The sequence below is a fragment of the Lygodium microphyllum genome, chromosome 28 (assembly GCF_053477565.2).
Source record: "Lygodium microphyllum isolate KBCC chromosome 28, Lygodium_microphyllum_v1.1.10, whole genome shotgun sequence".
NCBI lineage: Eukaryota > Viridiplantae > Streptophyta > Polypodiopsida > Schizaeales > Lygodiaceae > Lygodium > Lygodium microphyllum.
Window position 1 is genome coordinate 50,826,367 of NC_141162.1, and position 22,509 is coordinate 50,848,875.

The window sequence follows — 22,509 nt, forward strand, 5'->3', positions numbered from 1 at the left end:
CGTCATTCCTCTTGAACCACGGAGCAATCCGGTTTTCATTGGACAAGCATCCCTCATCCATTCTTCTTCTTCTTCTTCACCACATGAATCTGCCCTTAGAGGAGAGAGAGAGGAGAGAGAAATACTGATTTTCTCTCTCTCTCTCTCTACAGTCCACCATTTTGTGCGCGAAGGACGGCGATACTGAGCGAAGAAGTAGTGGAGCAGCCTTGCTTCATCATTGCTATGGCTTCTTATCAGCCACCATGAAATCGATTTTTTTGGGGGGGGCGCTTTTTCTGCGCCACGCGGCTGCTTTACGACATACCGCCCTCCTTTTTTTTTAGATTGGGGGGTGCCCCCTTTGAAGGGCACCCCTTCATACCTCAAGTGGCTACCCTTCCAAGTTTTGACCGGTCTTTTGGCCCTTTGCGCGTCCGACCTCCGAATTCAGTTCTGAAAATTTCTGTGAACTCGTCTTGGCATCCCGCACTAACTAGTAGCTCCACGGACTGACACAGGCACATGAAAAAATTACTAAAAATCCAGAAGTATCGCACGGGCGTCCTTAGAGCACTTTGACGCTTAAAATTGTCCTAGATCGAGCCGTTGCCTTCAACGTTGAATATTTTTCCCTTGATATTCGTAATTTTTAGCTATTTTTAAGCACTTCTTGGCATCAAAATTCCGCTCTCATTGGTGCCACGGGATAGGGTGACTCAGTCCATCGAATTCCACAATAGATCTACACAAAACAACCAAAGGAAGCATCAAGATGATACAAAATAGATACATACTAAACACAACACAACGCTCTCCCTACCCCCTGTCAGAACCAAGGCATGACATCCACAAGGAGTAGGCCTATCATAATCTGATAAAAGGTCCGAAGCTAGTCACTAACCAACTGCTCCAACACGGCCAAACTAAAAAGAACTATCAACGAGGTTGCCCTAAGTGGTGGTCTGAACTACCTACCTAACTAAGCACAACACAACCAGGAGCTCCTACTAGGCGAGGACTCCTATAGCCTGATCAAGAAGTATTTTCTTTTAACACATTTCTTCTTCTTTGGGGTTTTTATTTTTCCATACTTGGGCATGTAAAAAGGAGGGAGCTGAGCGTAGTAACCTAGGGAGAACATGGCATTGGCCTTAGGTCCTGTCTCGGTACCCAAGAACCTACCAAGCCCTCGCAAGGCGACACTTAATCCTTTTCTGATGCTCACTTTTATTTTCGCTCGAACCTTCCTTAGTTTCTTCTTTTCTAGAAAGATGCCACCCCTAGGAAGACAAGGCATCGGCCCTGGGTCTGCTGACTCGTCCCCAGGAATCTACCAGGCCTTCGCAAGGCAATGATCAACTGCTCATAGAATTTTTCCCTTATCTTTTCTTTGATAGGGGTTAGAACCCCTTTTTACACACCTTCGTATATATTTATTATCTTTAAGATATTCAGGGTTTTTTTTCCCTCATATCAGCTTTATTTGCTTCTTCAACAAGCTTCTCTAATTGCCTCACAACTAACAAGAACTCCTAGAATGGCTGCCTAGCAGGCTAGCAGAACAGGGTCACTAGAACTCCCTTCTAGAACAGGTCTTTTGATGCTTGTCAATGTCTTTACAAGAGGCAATGACTACTCAGACCTCCCTCAAACATACTTAACCTAAACCTCGGGACTGCATGCCTTGGACGCCGGTCCCCAATAAGAAACGAAAAACCCCTTAACAAGTACACAACCACATATAACATAAAAACCATAGTACTCATAAAGGAGAGATATCACCTGGATAGGGCCATGAGAAGCTTCCACGCAACAAAAGGCTCCTTCCAAGGTCTTCTTCCGAACCTGTCTAGCACAAAACTAAAACAAGAAACCATTAACCGCACCTGCACTAAATAGACAACTGGCCCTCTTGGCCTAATGAAATAAAGCACTTCACTACAAAAATTAATCGGCCCTCTTGGCCTAATGAAATCAAACAGAATAACACCTACATATCCTTCCCTGAAATAGCACATATATACAATAATAGGCTCCTTTCCAAGGAGGAAAAACAGGCTCGTAGCCCTAAACTAAATGCATAAGGTTATGACCCATCCCTCCTGCATATATAGCAAGAGGCGTATGCATAACATGTTGTCTAATCAACCTATGGGTCCAGGATAATAACGGTAAATTGGTCTTGGCTACTCTTTGCATCACCCATATCCACCATCGTCTGCCATATATCGCATGCTCTGATAACATTCCCCACAAGCAACCGGGTCCGGTTTCATCATTGATAACAATATCCAAACTAGGACCACAATTGAAGAAGAGGTCTTCCTCATAAGCAAGATTTTCCAATGAATCCGCAAACTGATTCCAGTAACGTGGAATCAGCTGAAAAGACACTCTCTCAAAGTCCTCAAGTAGGGTCATAGTAGTCCGATGATACATACAAAGAATGGGATTCCGCACTGTGTATGTCCCATCTAGCTGATTCAGGATCAACTGGGAATCCCCTTTTACTAACAACCGACGAATACCACCTTGTTTGGCAATATGCAGTCCCATAATCAAGGCTTTATACTCCGCTATATTGTTAGTGAATCCTACCCCGAGATAAGCAGCTAACTTCATCGTAACTCTACGCCAGGGATCTCGAATTACTACTCCAACACTCCCTTTTTTATTAGGGCCCCTGGACGCTCCGTCGAAATATAATGTATACATCCATAATGGGTTTACACAGTCGGCCATCGCGAACTCCTCTATTCGTAATTATGATAATCAAAGCTTAGCATGTTGAGAGGATGAACTGACGGCTCCATCCCACCTTCTTCATTGAACTCAACAGGGATACTTGTCAACAATCATAAGTAGTGATGGAAGAAGACTGTAATCTCCCACATAAAGGTTCCGTCTTCTTGCTCAATCACTTTATACCCTTTGCTCCACCAGATAAGTTTCCCCTGATGGTATCCCTGCTTCAGATATGGGTGCTCCAAATAAGGAATTAACCGACCCATCAACCAACTTTAAGCTCTTCCGCAGGTCTCAAATCATCCCCAGCATGGACCTGCAATGCATTTCTCTGTATTAGCATACTTAGAAATAATAAGGTTTAATCTTATTAAGATTAACCTTATTCTTAAACTCTACTCCCTATAGATCAGCTAATAGGGCCGTAGACCTATTTTTCCCTAACCTGACAATCTTGTAGGGACCATCCCATTTAGGTTCTAACTTCCCTGGAAACAACTCCCTATGCGCATCGTAATAGAGGACTAATTGCCCTTTTTTAAAGGTATATTTCTTCGTTCTAAGGTCATGCAACTGCTTCATCCGACGCTTGGCTACCTCCTGGTGTAATAAGCTCTTCAACTTCAGCTCATCCAGGTGGGCTATAGTCGTGAAACATTCAAAAAGGGAACCCTTATCTCCCAAAGAATGGTTAATTGCAAACCGTATGGTCGGCAATTTGATTTCAAGGGGTAACACACACTCTTTCACATAAACCAATTTGAATGGAGTATGGCCGGTAGCTCGCTTGAACGTGGTATTATATGCCCATACTGCCACATACAACTTCTTGTCCTAGTCTCGTTTCTTCTCAGAGACTATCTTAGACAAAATACCCACAAGCTGTTTATTAGTACTTTCAACTTGCCCATTTGCTTGTGGATTATAAGGAGTCGTTTTATTGTGCTTGATTTGCCAAAAAGCCTCAGTCAAGCTTTTGATCACCTTATTTAGAAAATGGGTTCCACGGTCCGATACTAATTCTCTCGATGGACCAAAGCGGCAGATAATCTGCTCTAACAGGAAACTTGCAGTCTCTTTTGCATTGTCCTGCCTCGTTGCCCGCGCTTCTGAACATTTTGTAAAATAATCAGTGGCCACTATAATATACCTCTTTTGGGTAGTAGATGACGGGGTAATAGGACCCACAAAATCAATGCCACACTTCTCAAATGGAAGGATAGCCATGATAGCCATAAGTGGACGTTTCCTATTCTCTCTATTGTCATGTCTTTGACATGTATCACATCTCTTAACATACTCAAAAGAATCTTGGAAGATGGACGGCCATCAATATCCAGCTCTTAATGCTTTCTGTGCCGTCAACCATCCAGCGAAGTGCCCTCCACATGATGAGTCATGACACTTCTCCAAGATAAAAGGAACCTTGTCAGGCATCACACATCGGCGGTAGATATCATCAACACCTTGCCAATATAGTGTCCCTGCGCGATCAAAGAAAACTTCAAAGCTTGCTGTTTGATTTTTCTCTTTTTAGACTTTGACAAACCAGCTCCCGTCTCTCCTGTTGATAAATAATGCGTAATAATAGCATACCAAGATGGGATAGAAGCTGTATCAATTTTAGACATTTCCTCAATGTCACTTCCTTCAGCCAAAATCTCTTTCGGCTCCCCGAAATCCACAAGGCATTCCACAATACCTTACAACCTCGGTGGCTTACTCTTAATCCCATAATCGAACTCCTGCAAAGTGATTAGCCACTTTGCCAAATGATCAGGCGGCTACAGCTTGTTCATAAGCAATCTAAGTCCTTCCGCCTTCGTATAGAACACTACCTTTTCATAGAGAATGTAGTGCCTGAATTTCTTAGTCCCAAAGACCATTGCAAGACACAACTTCTCCATGTAGGTATAATTGATCTCTAAAATTCCCAATTTTCGACTAGCAAAAGCTATCGGATGATACCACTTTTCTTCCCAAATTTGGGCTAAACAGCAGATACTATGCATGGTGGCTACTGAAAATATATAGAACACCTCACCTCTTTTAGGTGATTTTAAAACGGGTGCTTTTACTAGCTCCTATTTCACATTCTCGAAAGCTACCTTACAAGGGTCGCTCCACTCAAATGAACAGCTAAAGGATAATAAATTCATTAATGGCAACGTTCTTTCTGCCAAGGCATTGATAAACCTCCGATAATACCCTACTGATGACAGAAAGCTGTGTACCTCTTTTGGAGTACGTGGCGGACTCATAGCAACGATGATCTTTATCTTCTCAGGGTCAGTTGCTATTCCTACTGAACTGACCACATGGCCTAACAATAGCCCATAAGGTACTCCGAATACACACTTTCATGGGTTAAGAGCGATACAAAATTGTCTGCAACGCTCAAAGCATTTTCTCAAGATAATCAACATCCTTCCCCTTACAGTGGTTGCCCCCAAGTCATCAATAAATACTTTCAACTCATCTAGGGAAATGTCACCAAAGGTCTTGTCTGCTGTTTGTTGCCATGATCCAGGTGCATTGCATAAACCAAAGGCCATCACATGGTTTGCAAAAGTACCAAAGACCGTAATAAAAGTGGTTTTCAACTTGTCTTCTTCTGCAATTGTCATCTGGTTATATCCTGCAAAGCAATCCATGAACAAATATATCTCCCTACCCGCTAATTGATACAAAATCTGGTCAATAAACGGCAACGGGTAGTAATCCTTAGCTGTCTGGTTATTCAGCTCTCTAAAATCTACACATAATCAGATCTGGTTGTTCTTCTTCTTCCTGATAACAACTGGTGAACACCATTCTGTGTGTTGTATAGGGAAGATCAAACCAGCTTTCCTTAATTTCTGCAACTCCTCAAACAACCCATCCCTCAGTTCGAAAGGCATACGCCTTACCTTCTGACGCATAGGACCACTGCCTTCTTTTATGGGAATGGTATGAATAGCTAGGCTAGGAGGAATACCTCTCAACTCGTCATAACTCCAGGTAAAGATATCACGGAATTCTTGAATTAGGGACATATAGTCCTCTCTTTCTGCTGAACTGAGCATGGAATCTAATTTAATTGGCCGCGAATCATTCGGCGTGCCAAGGTCTAACTCAATCACATCTGCATCTCTTATCCTATCTTGCGGTTTTATCGGCTCATTTAGAGTTATCTGATAGATATCCTCTGTAGTGGACCCCTCTTTAGATTCATCACTGGATGATGTCTCACTACCAGATGGATCGTCAGTTGTCTCTAATTCAGTAGAAGATAAAGGAGCTCTGTCACTTTGAGGAGACTCGGGATAAGCATAGACTATTACTCGATTAGCACCTCTACCTAGAACCACTTGACCGGCGGGTATATCGACTTGACAGTCTATTCGTAAGATCCAAGGCCTACCTAGCAAAACTCCGTAGCTAGGACGTCCTGCAAATCTGATCACCCTAAAGTCCGAGAAACATTCTACACTTGCAACTGTAACACGGACCTTAGTAACGCAACCTTCTAGTTGTCTCAGACTATCATCAGCCATTCTCAGAAGGGTGAAGCTATCCTTTTGGATGCCTAGACCCAGCCTCTCCATCAATTCTGAACTCATGATATTGACAGAGGATCTAGTGTCTACAATGGCATGTTCCACTAATATTCCGTCTACATAAGCTGGAACCCTAGGGCAGTTCTTTTGAGCATGGTCAAACCAATCTTCCCCTACTCGTGCTATGTCCAGAGGTTCCACAATATACCCAATATGTAGGATCTTCTTAAATTCCTTACGTACTCCTAGAGATAATTTAATCAATGGCAAGAGGTTCACATCTAGTTTAACTTCACAAAGAGAACTCGCTAAATCGAAGTCATGATAAGTAGCCAAAGCTCTCTTTTCTCGCCAAACCATCCTCTCTTTTGGTCTTTGGACAGGTTTTGGTGCTTCTTTCTTAGCTCTTGCCTTCTTTCTGGGCACTTCCTCATCCTTCTTAGGGTCGCCTTTCCTGTCAACCGGCTTTAGCAGTCCCCCTTCTATGCTAGGACTCTGGACTTGCGTCCCCTTATCCCCTTGTTTAGGGTTTGCCTCAACCGGTTTTTCCTTATCTTTGTCAACCTCTTTAGCCTTTTGGCCTCTTGTCACGGCTCTTAAGTTAGAGTTTTAGCATCATGGACTCGTACAGCCTCAATAAGGTTAACTCCATTGCCTTGTGGCAACTCTTCTATAGTTGTTTTTCCCCTCTGTAATATTTGCCTAGGTGCATCATTTTGCTGTAAGTTATTTCCTTGTGCTCTATGATTCATTGGGCCTGATTGTTTACTCCCTTGTTGGAGAGAGCTAATCTTACTCCAACAAGTAGCAGCTAGATGACCCGACTTCCCACAAATGTCACATTTCACATTTGGACAATTCCTGGGAAAGTGCTGTCCACCACACCATTTACAACTGAATCTAGAGGGTCCACCCTCTTCTGGGTGTCGACTCCCAATCAAATTTTGTTGCTTCTTCAAAAAATTAACGTCGACGGCTATTTGTCGATATTGTTCGGTAATCATATCGGTATAATGCTTCATAATGTCCTTGACTTCACCAAGGACATTAGATGCACTCGACTCATAGCCGCGATCGTCGACCCGTCGTTCCATTGGCCTAACAATCTGATTTGGCATTGGCTCTGCTGACCCATGGGAACAACATTAGAACTCGAAACTTGGCCTCCAACATTTGATGGAGCTAACTGACTTGCCATAGGCATAGTCACACTGGGAGGAGCCGGTAGTAAAGGTATATTCGAGACCACACTCCCTCTCCCATTAGGGTTAGTCATAGGCATCCCTTGACTTCCATTCGTCGTCAATGCTGGATTGCTATTAGGTACTAAACCCCCATTAACATTCATTCGAGAGGAGTAGGCCGTTTGTAATCGTGCTTCTACTCCCTCTGCCTGCGTAATAGCGGTGTCTATATCTGCTAAGGCCACACTGCTCAATTGTACTTGGATATTAAAATCCAATCCATGCAAAACGTATTGCAATTGGGCAGCTGGTGGAATGGGAATGTAAGTTTGCAACTTACGGAATACTTTCTTCAACTTCTTAGCATATGCTTTTACATTCTCGTGAGGATCTTGATGTGTTACATTCAAGACCCGCAACCAATATTGGCCACCTCTTTCAGGGGCATATTCCGCTCGGAAAGCTGCATAGAATTGATCAATGGTGGTTAAGGTTCCAGACTCTATGCTGTGATACCATACCGCAGCCCTTCCTTTTAATGTCATATTGAAGAACATCATGAGATGTCCCTCGTCTTGGATGCGATAATTGAACATCAATCTCTGAAATTCACAAATGTGAAATTCTGCATTCTCTTCCGCTAACCCATTAAAAATGGGCAAGGGAACCCCTAAGGCTGGTAAATCCAGCATCCCTGTAGGAATTGCAATAGGCTGTGCCATGGTGACAATCGGATTAGCAATAGGAGCTTGAAATGACGGATTCACACCCCCACTTGAAGTGGGTAAACTTGGTGGAGAATAGGAAGAACTTACGCTTCCTCCTGCACCTAACGGAATAAGTGGAGTAGTTAAATGACTAAGACCACTACTTCGTATACGTACTGGGCTACTCCTTTGAGGAGAATAATGGCTTACGATCTCTAACCACCGTCTAGCCCTCTCAACACGTTCTGCTTTCTGGATTTTGGCTTGACGGTCCTTGTCAGAGGACATAAACCAACTTCCTCTTGGTCAACCCTAGATCGGAAAACCACCACTTATAAGTGGCTCTTGGCAGACGCACCACTGATGGGACCTAAAACGGGCCAGCACTGGCTCATGCACTAGCCGGACCTCTATCATGCGCTCAACAACCCCACGGCCTCACAGCCAGGAGCATTGATGACACATACATCATACATTGCCTTCCTAAACATCTTGCGTTTGTATCACGTCTCGTAGTCCAACTCTAACCCAACACTCCTCAGAGGGAGTCCCAGCACATTGCCAAATGGCATGAAGTACAAACATAGGAGGTCCTCCCATGGTTGACTTCCGCTACCTCACTACGACTCTCCTACATCTTGGGGATTGGCCCCTCGATGCGTCGCTAAATATATATAACACTTCGCACATAGTCCTCTCAAGGTCCCAATTATTTCGTTCCAGGTTGTACCATACCTCACTTTACTTTCCCCTTAGACCCAACGCCTAGCCTACAGCTTGGGACAACCTTACTCACTCAACGTTGTTCACGATCTAGAGAATACAGGTGCTATGCATCCAGGAGGTATTGTCTGATATCTTTTATCATTTTATGCTTCATGCAAATTGTGAATGTCCATGTGCTCAAACAAAGAAAAATCAGCATTGTGGTTAGTGCAAAAGCATTCTTTCAATGAATTTCTCTGACGTGGAATTGCTACGTTGCACGAACCTAGCACCGAGGAGACCTCATGCTACTAGACCCTTATTTTGAATTAACGATCGATCTATACGATATGAATAGATGAAAACAATCAACCTTTTCTTTCTCTCAGCACTCAAACACCACTCTCATTCTCTCTACCCTCTCGCCGTTTAGATTGTGCATGATGCATAGGTTTAGGGTAATATTTCCCATGTTTTTTGTTGTATGAAAAGCAATAAAAACCCACTAAAACATAAAGGTAGTGTTGAACTGAGGCTAAACCTCATAGTTCAGACCCCCCATACATACACAAACATGAATCTTATTTTTTAGTATTTTTCGCACACTCAAAACCTATTTTTTCCTTATTTTTACCCATTTTCCCTATTTTCTTGTATTTTTTCACAATATTAAATAATTGAAAATGCAAAATGAGTTGTGGGCTGTGGCCCTTAGGTTCATTTGCAGCAAAAACCTAAATTTAGTTGGTGTGTCTTACTATATTTTCCATTTATATATCAAAAACACCCAATTTCCCCCTATTTCGCATGTTTTACATGTTTTATTTTATTGTTTTCGGCCATACGGATCATGTTTTTCTGGTTTTCTAATTTCAAACAATTGGAAGACATTGCAAAAAACATTATTATCAATTTATAGCCCATATGAACGATGTCTCGTGTATCAAATAGCATAATGAATCAAATTTTCTTATAAAAACGCATTACCAATTGTATTTTCGGGTTGCGGGTTTTTATGCCTCATTGCGGGACTGATTTCCATCCGCCATTAATGCTCATGACGACCCACAATCATCAATCTTCATTCCTCTTGAACCACGAAGCAATCCCGTCTTCATTGGACAAGCATCCGTTATCCATTCTTCTTCTTCTTCTTCACCACACGAATCTGCCCTTACAGGAGAGAGAGAGAGGAGAGAGAAAGATTGATTTTCTCTCTCTCTCTCTCTACAGTCCACCATTTTGCACTCGAAGGACGGTGATACGGAGCGAAGTAGTGGAGGAGCCTCGCCTCATCATTGCTATGGCTTCCTATCAACCATGAAATCGATTTTTTGGGGGGGCGGGGTGCCGTTTTTTCTACGTGCGGCTACCTTCACGACATGCTGCCCTCCTTTTTTTTAGATTGGGGGGGTGCTCCCTTTGAAGGGCACCCCTTCATACGTCAAGTGGCCACCCTTCCAAGTTTTGACCGGTCTTTTGGCCCTTTGCGTGTCCGGCCTCCGAATTTAGTTCTAAAAATTTCTGTGAGCTCGTCTTGGCATCCCGCACTGACTAGCAGCTCCACGGAGTGACACAGGTGCATGAAAAAATTACTAAAAATCCAGAAGTGTCACACGGGTGTCCTTAGAGCACTTTGACGCTTAAAATTGTCCTAGATCGAGCCATCGCCTTCGACGTTGAATATTTTTCCCTTGATATTCGTAATTTTTAGCTATTTTTAGGCACTTCTCGGCATCAAAATTCCGCTCTCACTTAGGGCATATTGTTGTTGTGAGCCAGAAAGGTGGATTCAATACTTGCCTTTGGTTGAAATTGCCTACAATGCTTCTTACCAACAATGCATTCAGATGACCCCTTTCCAAGCATTGTATGGTCATGATTATCGAAGTCCCCTAAACTTCTTAGATCCAACCTTGAGGGTTAAAGCTTCAAGGCAAATGTTGGAAGAGATGGATGACCAAATAAAGTCAATAAGATAGGACATCCAAGCTGCCAAGGATAGAGAGAAGGCCTACACAGATTTGAAGCGTCAAGATAGGGTCTTCAAAGAAGGAGACATGGTCTTCATTCGCGTACGCCCTAAGAGGAGTTCCCTATCCTTAGGAGATTGTAAGAAGCTAAGTCCAAGGTATTGCAGACCATACAAGATCCTCAAGTGCCTAGGACCTAATGCTTATAAACTGCAACTCCCTGAGAACCTAAAGGTTCATAATGTATTCCATTTCAGCCTATTGAAAAAGTATATACCTAATCCTAACCATGTACTTCATGACCAACAAGTTGTAATGCCTAGTCAAGGAGTCCTTGAACTAAGGCCTGACAGGATCTTAGATGTTAGGGAGAGACAACTGAGATCTAGAACCTTGAGAGAATGCCTTGTCCAGTGGAAAGATTATCCCAAAGAGGACGCCACTTGGATAGATGAAGGTACTCTCAACCATCAATATCCCCATTTTATCTCGAGATGAGGACATCTCGATTTATCCAAGGGGGAGAGAATGTAATATCCCAAAGGCACGTGTGAACTTCCTCAATAAAATGGATTTTGGATAATTGATAAAAGCACATTTTTTAATTATTTCCCTTCTCCTCCAGCCAATTGTCAAGCTGGAGGAAGAGGGGAATAGTATGGTAGGCAACCTCCTTGCTAGAGCTTGCCTAGGCTAGCGGCCATGCCTGCTGACACGCAAGGGAGGGAGGATCCCCCTCCCTTACCTATATAAATGGGGGGGGGGTGCAAGCGGAAGGACAGAGAGGGCTGCCATTAATGCCATAAGGGGAAGGAGCCGAGACTTTGAGGCGTCGTGAGGAAGAGGGAGATTGTCGACATCAACGCGCTGCCGCTGTTGTGTGAGGGAGAGGAGAAGTGGAGAAGAGGTGCTGCAAGTCATCGCCAGAAGGTGCTACCTTCCGTTTGCCGCGCCGAGCCGCCTAATATATGCCGCCAATCTCCTATAAAAGCCGCCGCTGCCGCATGAAACTGTAGGCCACACTGGCCTAGCCATCGTGCCCTAGGGGAGTCATTTCCTCCCCCCACGTGCCTTTCTAGGAAGCCTTGGAAACTTCCAAGGTTGGGCTCCCTTAGGCCCCCTTCCTGTGGCCTTTGGGACTACCCCCCCCCCCCCCCCCCCCCCCCTCCCTCCAATTTTTTTTTCCCTAAGGGCCCTTAGACCCCTTTCCTATAGCCTTTAAGGCTACCTTTTTCCCCCTGGAAATTCCCCCCTTAGGGCTCTATAAGCCCCTTCTTCCCCCAAAAAAAGGTTTGACCTTAAAGGTCTTATTCTACGCGTGTTTTTTTAATTAAAAAAATCCCCCTTAGGCCCCCTTTTTCTTATAGCCTTTGAGATTTACCCCCCCTTACAATTCCTCCCTAAGGGCTCCCTTAGGGCCCGTTCCCACCCCCCCCCCCCCCCTGAATTTTCCCCCTTGAAGCTCTATAAACCCCCTTTTCCCTCAAAAGATTTTTCCTTAGGCCCTTCATCTGACCCCCTCGAATTTCCCCTAAGGGCTCCCTTAGGCCCTTTTTATACCCTTTTGTTTACCTCATTACAAAAAGAAGATAGGGTGTTAAGGTTTTTCTTTGACACTCGTAAGGGTTCTTATACCTTTTATTCCCTATTCGTGTGAGTCTTTATAAGGCCATTAAGCCTTTCCCATGGCTTTAATGGGCCTTATTTGCGAAAGATTTTGAAACTCCCCCTTTTTTGAAATCCCTACTTCAAGGAGAAAGCCTTCTAAAACTGCTTCTGACGAACCGTGCAAGTTATCGTAAAGGGAGCTACGGTGGAATTCAAAAAAGGAGTTTCAAAGCTGCATCCACGACAGAAAGGCTGCATTCGCGATGCCTCCTAAGAAAGCCCAAGGTGCAACCGCAGGAGGATCGTATCCTAGCATCCACGTGGATATCTCACCCCAAGTCCAGGTTTTCATTCCTAATTTTTATTTGATATTGTTATAATCGTGCGAGGATAATTGTTGGAAATAAGGATGCATTTTTCGTCTTAAATACTTTAGAAAATTGATATGCATTTAGTTCATATTTACAAAAACGGAATTAAGATAGCGTACTTCATTTAAACATGGAAGTATAAACTGCATATCACATTATTAAGCCATATCCTCTTCGCAATGAATCATCATGGGAAGTGCTAGGAATCCTTAGGAAAGTGCAAGGCATGAAATGATTCTTATGATGCATAACTCTAGGCAATTATCATTTGTGAACTGCATAAATTATCAAGTAAAAGGTTGCTTGTTTAGCATGAATTTTGTTTGCAAGTTATAGGAAGATTAGTTGGAATTAACCTAACCTATTCCTGACCTTAAATCGATAAGTTAGGGCTGAAAAATCAATTTACGTGTAGTCAACGAGTGATGTGTTTATGAAATGATAACATAACTATCTTCAAGAGTTAAACAAATTGGCATAAACCTAAACACCTAAACCACGGAGTACTCGTTTAGAATGAGTTAAATTCCAAGAAATTCACTAGGAATAAATACGTGACCTAATCGTACGTATTGCTAGAATTGAAACTCCTATACCCTTAATACTTGCCCACATTCACCGAACGTAGGGACAGTGAAACATATTTGGGAAGTGATCTAGGGTTTGTCCCTAAGAATCTTAGGAGATGGAACTTGGAACCCTAGGGCTGATGATGTCAGCCTAATGTAATCAGGAACGGATTGTTTCGTGACTCCATTTGATGAGTAGAATAGTCTCATAGTCGATGCGACACTTGTGCAACAAGTGCGGAGTCGTATGATCTTATGTTGGATCACAAGGGAATAGCCAATTCTTGCAATGAGGTTGGCAGGTCCTTACACAAGTTATCTTGCAAGAGGATGAATAATCATCCTAATTTAGTATCTTTCTTGAGTAAAGAAGATTGCTTGGAAGCATAAGATCAGCCGATAAATTGGAATAATCTATGAACCTAAGGTTTGACCAAGTCGAGTTAATGGGGTACACCCTAACCCAGGATATAGGGGATCTTGCCAAGTCGCAAGTCATCCCGAATCGAGTGCTGGACGCATTCGAAAGGAAGGATTCATTCCTTAGCAATTGCCAACAGAAACGACCAATGGAAATGTATCATGTTTATCCACAATCCGCCCAAAGGCTATCCAACAATCCACAGGGATTACCAATCCAAGTTTCCGCCTGTAGACTAGTATGCGGGCCTCGAGATCCAATCCCGAGTCATGTTAGCCTCGTGCAGGGCCCGGAAGGCGAGGGATTTATGGCCAGAGCCCCCTGGCACCCAAGCGTCCTCCTACTCCAAGTAGCGCTCAACAGAGAGACCTCTCACGGCAGGTTCGGTCCGCTTTCCCAGCACGGTTAACAACCCCCTTGGTTAGGGTCAGGCAGGCAGTCGGGGGTAACTGAAGCTACCTCTCCCTTCAGGCCTTCAACTTGAGGTATTAGATATCCATTTATCTTTTAATTCATTGATCAAACAAAGCCAAACAATGCTCTTAAATTTGTAACAAGCACCATTAGGAAATGACCAATTGAAAAACCCTAATTCAGGTCGGTCCTAAGTGGAAATGGCTGGAATACTTCCGCTATGTGGCAGATGCAGAAAGTCCTAGATCACAAACCCCGTAACATTCCATGGGAGTGCTGGGCAGAGCTTTCTGGATGTTCTTTCCAATGGACTGCTAAGACGTGTCCTGAAGATAATAGGTAGACACGTTACACATTCTTGTCAAAATTGAGCAGAGGGTGCGATTGGTGACTTCAACTTGGCCCTTGGCTTTGGGGTAATAGGGAGTGGACTTGCGATGGTGGATCTTATACAGCTCAGTCAGCTCCTCCATGATTTTGTTTAGGAAATGAGTATGTTTGTCACTTACTAGCTCAAGGGGGCTGCCAAAACGGGTGATAATATTCTCCTACATAAATAGGGCTACACCGTTACCATCATCCCGCTTCAGGGCTTTAGCTTCACACCACTTTGTGACATAATCCGTACATACTAAGATGTATCTGTTCTACTTCCGCCTGGTAGGTGGATCAATGGGACCCACAAAATCAATCCCCCACTTCTCGAATGACTTTAGGGGAAGAATGGGTTACAGGGGCATGGCACTTGTTTTGGTGGGTTTCCCCATTCACTGACAAGCATCACATCTCTTACAGTAATCATATGCATCCTTGTGGAGGGTCGGCCACCAATATCCTGCTAAACAGAGTCTTCCTAGCTATCGCTCCTCTTGCAAAGTGTCCACCACAGGGTTCATCATGACATGCTTTCAATACTATGCCGATTTTATCTCATGCAACACATCTTCGCAGCACTTCATCTTTGCCTTTCTTATACAATGCAATGCCTAGCAAGGTATAGGGGGCTGATTCTAACAGAGGCTTCTTCTTCTCATGGCTTGAGATGCCAAGAGGATAGTGTTGAGTTCCTAGGAGATTGGCTGTGTCTACATACCAAGGAGTAACTATTTCAACTAGAAACAAAGAAGCATCAGGAAGATCTGGATCAACCTGTTCCTCTTCTTCTGTTTGAGGGATCCGTGATAAATGATCAGCTAGGACATGGGAATGGCCAGGCTTAGTGACTACTTCAAAGTCAAACTCTTGGAATAAGAGCAACCATCTCATCAGTCGTCCTTTAACATCCACTTTGTTCATCAGGAAGGAGAGGGCTTCATGATCCACACAGAACTTGAAATGTGTTGACAATAAATAGTGTCGAAACTTCTCCAGTGCAAACACCATTGCCAAGCACTCAAGCTGTATCACTGTATAGTTCTGTTCCCTATCAGTGACCTTTCAGCTTGCATAATATATCGGTTGATCTAATTTAGAGGGGCCCTTTTGACATAGGACAGCATCTAGCCCTTCAATTGATGCATCTATGTGCACATGGAACTCCTTCGTCCAATTAAGAGGTTGTAAAATAGGTGCTTGGATCAGGCATTGTTTTAGGGTATTAAAGGCCTCTTCAGAGTCATCAGCCCAAAGGAAATCAGCTTCTTTCCTTAGGAGCTTGTGTAGAGGGGTTGCCTTGGTTGCAAAATGTGCAATAAATCTCCTGTAGTAGTCCACATGGCTAAGAAATCCTCTTAATTGCTTGAGGTTTGTTGGTGCTATTAAGGCGACAATCTTTTCAATCTTTTCCAGGTCTATTGCAATCTCTTGTGCAGAGACAATATGGCCAAACAGAACTCCTGAGAGGCGCCAAAGACACATTTATCGGGGTTGAGAGAAATCCCATACTCGCGGCATCTGTCAAAACATTGCTCTAGGTGTCCCCATTGCTCACGGATCAAGCTATAGACATAGAAGTCATCAAGATACACCTCAATGAAATCATGCAGATGATTTTGAAAGTCAGCCATCATTACTCGTTGGAAGGTGGCAGGAGCATTACAGAGCCCAAATGGCATCACTCTGTGGGCATAGGTCTCCCATCCTCCTGTGGTGAAGGTTTTTTTGGATTGGTCCTCTTCTGCGATTTGGACTTGGTTATATCCGCGCTGAATCCATCCAAGAGGGAATAAAGCTCATGGCCTGCCACTGTGTCCAACAGTTGATATGTAAAAGGGATAGGGAAATGATCCTTCTTCGTCTTCGAATTGAGCTTTCGAAAGTCGATACATATTCGAAGTTTCCCATTCTTCTTGGGTACTACCACAATGGGCGAAACCCATTCACTGTTAGCCACGGGATAAATGAACTCTGCTTCAAGAAGTTTCAATAATTCGGCCTTTACTAGAGCAGAATAATTAGGATTCATGCTCCTTTGTCTTTGCCTTACGCGTTTGGCATCAGGCTCTAGGTCAATGTGATGTTGACATACTATGGGATCAATCCCCTTTAGGTCTTTGTATGACCAAGCAAACACATCTAAGTTCTCTTTGAGTAGGTCTCGCAGGACCACTAATTCCTCTTCTGGAAGATTGAGACCCACTTTCAGGTGACGTTTAGTACCGTCAATATCCAAGAACATTACGTGTCTTCCACCTTCCACTTCATAGATAAGTGCCCCATGGATTGCTTCTGGATAGAGGTTTGACTCTTTCAAGAGAGTAGTATCCTCATCTGATGTCCCACTAGAACTAGTGTCCTCCTTCTATATAGATGACTCATTCGTTTGTTTAGGTTGCTGAAAGGGTATCAGAGCTTTGTTTGCTTCTGTGTGAGTAGCGATTTCTTCAGGACTCAAGGATTCATCTTTCGAGGATACGTCTAGGAATATCACATAGCACGGACCTGCTAGAGGCCGGGGCTCTAACGGTTCTAGCTTCTATAGACAAGGAGCATCATCATCATCTTTTCTCTAGACTGAATGGTCAGAGCTACAGGAGCCACTGGTGAACTTAATTTTTATGCCTTTAATCCATTGCTTATACACATTCTGCATACTTTGTGGTCCATTGATCAACCCGAACCGCACCATGGTCATTCCATCCAGTACCCTGAGATATTCGGTCTCTGAGGTCTCTGTAGGGACATCAACAAGATCATCCTCTAACAGAGGAAATTCTTCATTTGCACTTTCATAACCTGCTTCATTTTCTTCCTCATCATTTTCATCCTCTTCCTCTAGAGGCTCTGTCTCTGCTTCTGTAGAGGCTCTGTAGGAGAAGAACATATCTTTTGCCTCTGCATCTGCTTTTGCTTTTGTCACAGCTTCTAACTTTGCTTCTGGCTCTGGCTCTATATCTGTTACTTTCTCTATAACTGTCTCTGTATCCGCTCTGTCTTTGTTCTGTAGCCGTTCTATATCTGCTCTGCCTCTGTACTGTCTCTACTCTATAACTGTACTATCTCTGTACTATCTCTACTCTATCTCAGCAGTCATGTAACAGGGAGAAGAGTACATCCATGCTTCTATTTCACTGTCAGAGGTGATTTTCGAAGTTAATTCTAGTTGAGGGAGGAGGTATTCACCCATGGACAAGGATTTTACATCCCATGACAGTTGGCTTACAATGCCCATTGTTAGGGACTGTGCCTCTATTTTCTTAGGAAAGATTTGCTTAACAGCTTCTTCATCTCCTGATGTACCATCTGTTACCTCATTAGAGGATTCAATTATGACTTCAATGGATATGGATCCATTGCCTTTTTGCAATCCATATAGCTTCAATACCACTTTATTGGGTCCTCTGCCTAGGGTTAGGGTTCCTTTGAACCAATCCGTCCTGGCTCTTGCTTCAAAAAGCCAAGGTCTTCCCAACATCAGAGGGTATGAGGTCCCATAAGAATTTGGTTTGACCACCAGATATGTCAGCCAATAGTCTCTTCCTACAAGGGTTGTTTTTACGTATGGGAGGATGCCCAACGGTTTGACTCTGCTTTGGTCTACCAATCTGATAAGCCACAGTGTAGGTTGAATTCCTTGCAACCCTAAATCCTTCATTGTCACATCCATCATTATGTTTACTGATGAGCCTCCATTAATCAATGCATCTAAGATAAAGCATCCTTCTATCCATACACTAATCTTTGGGGTTCCAAGATCTAGGAAGGCGTTAGCCACATCGACTTCCTTTACAGGCTCCAGGGCCTTATTGGTCTTGGTCGCTGTTGAAGGAGCGATTCTTACTCCATGCCTTCTTCTCAAGTTACTTTTGAATTTCTTTCGACAACTGGGAGACAGCATCAGCAAACAACTGCCTGAATGTTAAGTTTGGTTTAAAAGTGCCTAGGTCTTTGACCAAGTCATAATCTTTGATAGGATCCACAGGCTACTCTAGCCAGCTGGGGAATGGGGCTACACCCATTTTCATCTTTCCTTTTTCTTCTAATAATTGCAGCGTCGGTACTTCTTCTGACTCTGGAAGTGCTTCTGTATCTTCAATCTCTTGGGCCTCTGGTCCTATCTCTGAGACTATCTCTGTAACTTTCTGTGGCACTGTAGTGCTCTGTACTGCACTGTTTTGTTCTGTACTGCTCTATCCCTCTGTTGGCAGGTTGAACTTCATAGTCTTAGTAGGAGAATCATTTTCATTTTGAACAACTCGTTTCTTCTTCTTAGTGCACGTAACAGTGGCAACTTCCAACTCTACCAAATTGGAGGCAGGCTCTTGTACCTTCTATTGGCTATCAGTGGCATTGGCCTTTACAGGGGCTGGACTGGGACAGTCCTTTGCAGTGTGGCCTTCTCGTTTGCATCGGCTGCATTTAGGGCTTGTAATCCACAGATTGTCTAGGGTTTGGACAATTCAGGGAGATACGTCCCTTTTCTCCACACCTATAACATTCCACCTCTGATCTCTGACCACTGCCAGACTATCATCCTCTGTAACTTTGAGAGGGAAACCTCCTCGGACCAAAATTAGGACCAAATTCCCTAGGCTTTGGTCCAATATCCTGTGTTTTCATTTTAGATTCCAGCAAGTTGAATCTTGCATTTTCATTCTTTTTTCTTCGTTCGTGCATCTCTTTTAGAGAGCAAATATCCGCTGTATGGTTCTTCTGCAAACAGTAGGAACAGAAGGCTCTAGGAATGGTTGGTTTTTGGGTACATTTAGTGGCTAAATGTCCCACTTGATGACACTTTCCGCACCACGTATTAGAGCGCATCACATCTCTTCCATCTCCCGCAGAAGTGGATATATTGGCACTATTCACCTTCAGTGTCTGTAGCTGCTTTGTAATCACATCCAGAAGCTCTTTCTTGATACTTGCGACTGAGTTGGATAAGTAGTATTTCAGATTTTCACCTCCTAAAGTACTTGTAGTAGGGTCTTGGGAAGCATATGTAATTACTGTATACATTGGTTGGGTCGATCCAAAGGGTCCTCTGTTCTGGCTCTGATTCAGAGCTCCTCTTGAGACTTGGGGTGTTGATTCCAGTTGGTAGGGTTCCACTGTTGTTGATTCGCCATTGGAGGAATTGTTTGAGGCCACTGTTGTTGTGGTTGAACCATCATTTGAGGCACTGTCATTTGCGGCGACCACAGTGGATTAGGTGCATTATACTGTGGCACTGTTTGCATTTGGGGATAGGGGTAGGGAACTGTCCCTGGGACTGCATTTGGTGGATATACCATTCCAGGCATGGGAGGATGTAAGACTCCTCTTCTTGGAGTCATTGACAGCCTTGCTTCAACTTCGTCATACAATCTTGCACCTTCCACTGCAGCTTGCAGATTGACTGGTCTTCTCAATTCCACGAACTTGTGAACTTCTGGTTGTAGGCCCTTGTGAAACACTCCTTTCTAGATTCCTTTGTCCAAATGATGGTTAGTCCATCTCTTCAGGATGGATTCCATTTGTGAGACATAAGCTTCTACTCTTTCTCCAGCGGACTAACTTAGGCTCATGAACTCCTCTCGCATCTGCTCTTCAAAACCTTCACTCCTGAATTTAGTGAGAAAGGCCAACTTTAGGTCGTCCCATGTGCCAAAAGTTCCTACTGCTTGTCTCTCATACCATTGAAATGCCACACCCTTGAAAGTGGTGGGGAATATTGCTAACCAATGCTCAGGGGTTCTGGCATTGTTAGCCACACATGCTACCATAAATTCTGCTATATGAAGATCATGGTCTTCATTGTACTCTCCCTTAAAAACTGGCAATGGGACTACATTTGCTGGCCTGTCATCAATATTTCTAGGACGAATCTGACTAGGAAGGGGACCTTGGGTTGCCATGGGGACTTTTGTAAAGAGTGCTTTTAGGGCGTCAAAGGAGGCTTCTACTGCAAGCTCATTCTCAGCTTTGATTTTTCCCTTCTCTCTTCTCACGTACCTCTGGACTCGTTCTAACGCCTGTCTCTTTATTGCATCATTCATCAGGGGGTTGGCTTCAACCAGTTGGTCTGGACTCCACAGGATAGTATCAGAGAGGGCTTCAGTCTCTCTGATGGATTCTCTGGCCAACATCTCTTCTACTTCCTTCTTTTCAACCTCTCCGAGTTCAGCTTTCAAACCACTACAGAGGGGAAGATATTCTATTCTGAAAGTATTAAAACTCATTCTTCTTAGGATTGTTGTTGTGTCATTATAATAATGCTAGCTTCTGAGGGTTTCAATAGTGTATGTTGTGAAAAACACTCTGTCTACCAACATCCAGTGGATTGCTAATTGGACAAATAGAAGATTATTAGTGCACCAAGTATCCCATGTATCTTGGTATTGAGCATCCACGAACAAATTCCAACTCTTTTTCTTCTTGTCTTCGTGAACCTCCACAGACCAAGACTCCTGAAGCTTCTTCACAATCTCCCACTTGATGATGTCTGGAAAATTCTCAATGAATGCCAAATCTTCCATGGATGGTCATTCTCTCTGTTTCGGCTCTTGAGTTTGTTCCCAAACAGTTTGCCACCAAGATGCAAGTTTCTGCTGCTTCAATAGGAAGAGGAAACAGTCCACCACATAGAGCATGCATCATGATGGTGATATGTTTCTGCCATTGTGGGATGAACTTCTTGTGGAAAGTGGATTTGATTATGAGAAGTTCCAAATCTTCAGTGGAAGAAGAAACTTTGCAAACATCCATTGAATTCTCCTCTTCTTGGCAATGCCATTTCCTTCATTTTCAACCTCTTGTGGTGCTTATTGATGGCAAGATTCCCCGGCTGCGCACCAAAAACATGGAGCCCCAAGAAGAACACCAAGGAAAAGGGAATTCTCTTGCAATAAAATCTATCTTGTAACATCAACTATCTTTTATTTCATTCTTTTGATCATCAAAACAAAGAAAACAACAATTCTTCACGCAGCATCATAGTAGATTTCTCCCACAGATTTGATAGAATCAACCATAATCTTCAACATCTTCATAAAATTATTCAATAGAACAAATAACACAAGGGAATACACCATCTTTGAATGGAAATCAATCACATATTATTCATCTTCAATGTCTTCATAGTTCTCTCTCTCAATCTCTCATATACAGTTACACTGTTTTGATAGAATTGACTATCTTTGGCTCTCTCCCTCTCTCTCTCTCTCTCTCTCTCTCTCTCTCTCTCTCTCTCTCTCTCTCTCTCTCTATCAATAGTACATCATCTCCTCACTACAATGATCTCATAATAACTCTCAATAATCCTTCTTAGGTCGTAGATACACCTCCTAAGAGGTATGTCTAATATGAAGATTCACTAGAGCCACTACAGTGTCTTTTCACAGTTCACTATTGTCACTGTCACGTCAGTCTTCTCTTCAGTCTTCAGCAGCCGCTTCTTCCACTTGTTTTAGCTCTTTTGAAATTAGATTCATCCTTTCCAAAGGTTAGAAAACTTTCTCAAAGTCACACATACATTCTACAAAACACTTACAGAAGGTCTACAGAACAATTACAGTACAACACTAGAGCAGCTGCAGTACAGTTACAGTACAGAGATAGAGTAGAGACAAAGGCTCTACAGAAGGTCTACAGAGGGTTATAGAAGGTTATCAGAACCTCATAACTCATACTCAAACCATTCCATACTATAAAAAAGTATTCAATAAGCTTTCAAAACATCTCAATCTTCATCAATCATCAATCCATGCTTCATACAGAAGACAATCAGAACAAAACAGAAGCTATACAGAACCAATCAGAACCTACCTGAACATCACAAAGCTTCATATCTCCAGTAATAATCATCATGAACTTCCAAAACATAATCAATATCATCCAAAACACTCTCAAATACTTCCTTTAACAACCATACATCA